General features: G+C 42.5%; 1 protein-coding gene across 1 annotated transcript in view; it reads right to left on the reverse strand.

Moving 5' to 3' along the window:
• Positions 1–652: 652 nt before the first annotated feature.
• Positions 653–4,398, reverse strand: part of LOC147708131 (two pore calcium channel protein 1-like) — a 531,957-nt gene continuing 528,211 nt past the window's right edge. Inside the window, exon 18 of the mRNA XM_086926891.1 lies at positions 653–907. The gene's annotated coding sequence lies outside the window, so the exon portion shown is untranslated. The remainder of the gene's footprint in view (positions 908–4,398) is intronic.

A 4,398-nucleotide genomic window follows, 5' to 3' on the forward strand; every position in this document is an offset into this window, starting at 1 on the left:
TTGGGTCCAATGGGCATCTGCACCCGGTTCATCGGGCCACAGGCCACTGTGGTTCTATAGAAGGTGTTGTAGATGTTGTGTGTCCTGCATATATAGTGTAGCTCACAACAGTGGACATCTTGCGCTATCATGAGGAAGCATGTCCTCATTTGCATGGGGGTGTGGTCAGCACGTGACAATCATGGGCCCAGAGATAAAGGAGCCGTCAGGACGCCCACTGACTGTGCGGTACAGGGAGGTCAACCCCACCCCGAGGGTGCCCACCGAGTAGGGTCAGAAAGGAGTGCCCGGGACCCACAAGGCATTTCTTCTCACTGCACCCACCTGCATGGGGCTCTCTCCCTATTTTCAAATGCAGGCTGGGTTGCCATCTTCAGTGAAGGGCAGACCGGCAGCTTGAAATAGCTAGTCTGCCTTTCAAAACTGCACTGTTTACAGTGCAGGCACAAGCTCATGCCTGCACTGTGGACAGTGCATTCACAGTAATAGCCCAGCACCGCCAGTTGAAAGTGCTGCGCTGACCTGGCAAGTGCTCCCCCTACATGACACGGCCCCTGAAGTACTATCCTCAGTGCAATTATAAATAAACATGTGTACAAACATTACAAATGTAAAAACATTTCTGTGACAGTCATGAAATACGAAATGAGAGATGATTTTAAGAAAATATTTTTATGGATTAATTGAATGTCCAAGGTGGAGGAGAAAATTATTTGTTATAGAAGTTAATTCCAGTTATGATTCAATTTCTAGCTTCAGCACAAGCCAGCAGTTTGAAAAGTGGGACTCTGTGGGTGTAGGTCACTGGGCGACAGATTTAAAATCTCCTCCATAGGAGGGCCTTCCTCTTCTGGGATAATCTCAGCTTCAAACATGCGCTGCAACAATGCATCCACAGTTCTGTATCCTGGAAGGGAAAAAAAAGTTACCATTCTACACCAGGTATTATAATAGTTTTTACATATATATATATATATATATATATATATATATATATATATATATATATATATATATATATATATATATATTTAAACACCAACACCTCACAAAACCATTCTGATCCATTTCTCACACCCTTCCTGGTGATTTACCTTTTTGAGATCATGCCAAGAAAGGTGGCAGATGGTTTCTCATGTACAGTTTGTTTACTATATATATATTTATATACTGTACATTTAACTAATTTTGTTTCTTAACAATATCTGCTTTGCTTTTACAGGGGGTTTCTCCGGGTGAGGCCAGTGAACTGAAAAGGAGTTTACCAGGCTCATGATTTCCACTCCCCATTGTGGTAGTAAAATGACAGTGTTTCCACCTGAGGAGCCTCGGTCGGCTCTCCCGGCAGAAACCCTTGACAACGGGGGCTGCTTGCCACAGAACCTTCCGGTCACAGTGTCAGTAACCCCTTCCTCAGGGGCGTAGCTTCAGAGGGGGTTTGGGGTGTTACACCCCTCGAATAAATGTATTTGCTGGTAAATAACTGGGTATAGTTGCTTTCACTCGGGTAGGATGAGGTGTCTGTCGGATTTCATCAGATATTTTACACACAATGAGACAAAAAAGCACACACTCTCCCTCTCTCCGTTTTGAAAATGTCTTAACAAATTAAGTTAGTTTACAAAATATTGTGTTTCCCTCACTTAGTCCCCCACCAATCTGTATTCCTTTCCCTTTCCATTGCCCCTTAAAGTCCCTCTCATGAGACATGTTAGTAGTATAGTGTATTTTAACATTGTATACCATAATGACTGTTGGAAAAGCTGAAGCTCACCCCCAATCTTACTGAACAAGTATGCCCCAGGTCATCTAATGTAGCAAGTTGGACCTTTCTGGATACATCTGCCTGGAAGTGTCATGTAAGGAATGGAGGTCCGCGCAGGGAAAACAATCAGTGGCCTAAATGGACCTGTTAGTGCCTTGTGGAGTGCTACCGGATTGTGGATCCTAAAACATCCCTGGCAAAAATGCTCATACCAGCCCAGCTCCCTTCAGCTCTTCCCGTAACCTCTCTCTCCTCTCCCCGCATCAATTTATTTCTCTGTCCCCCTCCCTCCTTCTCTTTCTCTCTCCATGGAAGCGAGAAAATTGTGAGTTGTTTGCTAAGCTAAAAAAAAATAACCTGAGGACCCTCTTGATCTGACAAGTTCTGTAGGTGACGGTTAAAATTTTGGGGGCATATTAACAAGGGCTTTATCTCCGCTTTTTTGGCTTTAAAAGCCAAAAAAGCGGAGATAAAACTATCGCCCTATTTAGAAGAGGGTGCGCTTAACATGCATAATCGCATGTTGGAACCCTTTTTCCCCCGACGCCTCCCTTTGCATCTCTAATGAGATGCAAAGTGGCGTCACTGGGCAGTATAGCCTTGCAACTATCGCTGATTTGCACATAGCGATATTTACAAGGCTGCCCCAGCATTTTAGCAGACGTTAGTTTTTGGAGAAAACTGCTGTTTTCTCCAAAAACGAACGTCTGCTAAAATCCTGACTTACCCATCCCTAACATAGGAGGTGGATTATGCTGCTACAACCACAGGGTCGTATCAGCAAAGTTATCGCCCTTTTGCAGGGAACATGGCTGGAAAACCAGCGATGTTCCCTGCAAAACAGCGATTTCCCCCACTATCTCTGGAATTTTTATCGCCCTGGAGCAACGCGTTGTTAATAACGAGCTACCAGGGCGATAAATTCCAGAGATAGACGGCGATGAATACCAAAGCGCTAAGCACGCTTTGTGTTAGTCATCGCCGTTCCTTGCTGATATGCCCCACAGTGAGGTGTCCCCTGTGCTATTCAGGGAATTTATTAAATCCACTTAATCATTTCACAACGGGGGGCAATATAGGGCCAGATGTAGGTCGCCAAATACCGGTCGGTTACGGCCAATTTCGGCCGTTACCGACTGGTATTTGGGATTTGACATGCAGGGGGCCTCATATTTACAGAATCGGTATATTTACCGATTCGGTAAATTTACAGAATCGGTAAAATACTGAATCGGTAAATTTACCTTTTCTGTAAATCCATATGTAGGTGGCACTGTAATCAGTGCCACAGGCCCTTACCGAATCGTTATTTACCATGGAATACTATTCCATGGTAAATAACGAATTCCAGTGTACATGCACATCTGTGCATGTACACCTGTGCCATGTGGCACACAGACATGCCCCAAGGGCATGTATGTGTGTCACATGGCACACAAGCCAGAAACAGGGGTGAAACAGGGTGTCAAAGTGACACCCTTTCCCTCTTGTAAAATCGGTAAAATTACTGATTCGGTAATTACCTAATCGGTATTTGCTATGGAATCCTATGGGCTTCAAGGCCCATAGGAATCAATGGCAAATACAGATTCGGTAATTACCGAATCTTACCGATTCTGTATTTTTACCGAATATTTGACCTACATAGCAATTACCGAATAGTGAATACCGAATCGGTAAAATTCGGTATTTACCATTCGGTAATTTGCTATTACCTACATCTGGACCATAGTTGCGGTGAGGCATTGTGACTGTTTACATATGCTGCCATGTTCGCTATGGTTGTATGTATGTCAGACTGATAAAAAAAATATTCATCTGGTGTAAACATGCTGTTCTAAATTGCTTCTGCAGACACATAGTCCCGATAGGTGTAGATTTTGTATTATTAAATCCAAAGGATTCATATTATTGAAAACAATATTTAGAACATAGTATTTGTTTTAGATGATATTTAGTCCATGATACATTGGTATCCAAATGCTGCTGTTACTTTCACAGATGACATACATGAAGGCATGAAAAGTACTCATGTAGTATCTGTAACACCACATTTTGAGCTTTTGATGGGTATTTATATATTTTTACCATGTTATTGCTTCATAACAAATTGGATAGAATTATATTATTTTGTACATTGATATTGTAGTGTTTTGAGATATTTTTTATTTTGCATTTATTCAGTGCGTTACGTCAGAATACACGTAATATAACTGAGGTCGAGGATATGTGATTTTTATGAAAGACTTGCTCATCCATCTACGTATTTACTTACCCTAATTTGAGTTTGATGTATTAGTACGATGGGCCCAATTCACAAAGGCAATCTAAGACTAAAGTCTAACTTTACGACTTTTGGTATTCACAGAGGTCACTTAAAAGTAATATCTTTACGTCTACAGTCGGGAAAAGGGTGTGGCTGGACACTACATCGTATCACAGAAAAGTTTTCTCCTTTGCATCATGGTACATTCAGGCCACAATTTGCGCTCCTCTCAGTGTTGACTGTAGTGTCAACACTACAGTCAACACGAAGGAGCGCAACGACTGGCCTTTCCTTACACGTAGCATTTTAATGGTGGGCTGGAGTACTTGGAGGCTGGTTTTGAAAGCCCATGGCTGCTCCGGATACC

The sequence above is a fragment of the Lissotriton vulgaris genome, chromosome 6 (genome assembly GCF_964263255.1).
Source record: "Lissotriton vulgaris chromosome 6, aLisVul1.2, whole genome shotgun sequence".
In the NCBI taxonomy this organism is placed as follows: domain Eukaryota; kingdom Metazoa; phylum Chordata; class Amphibia; order Caudata; family Salamandridae; genus Lissotriton; species Lissotriton vulgaris.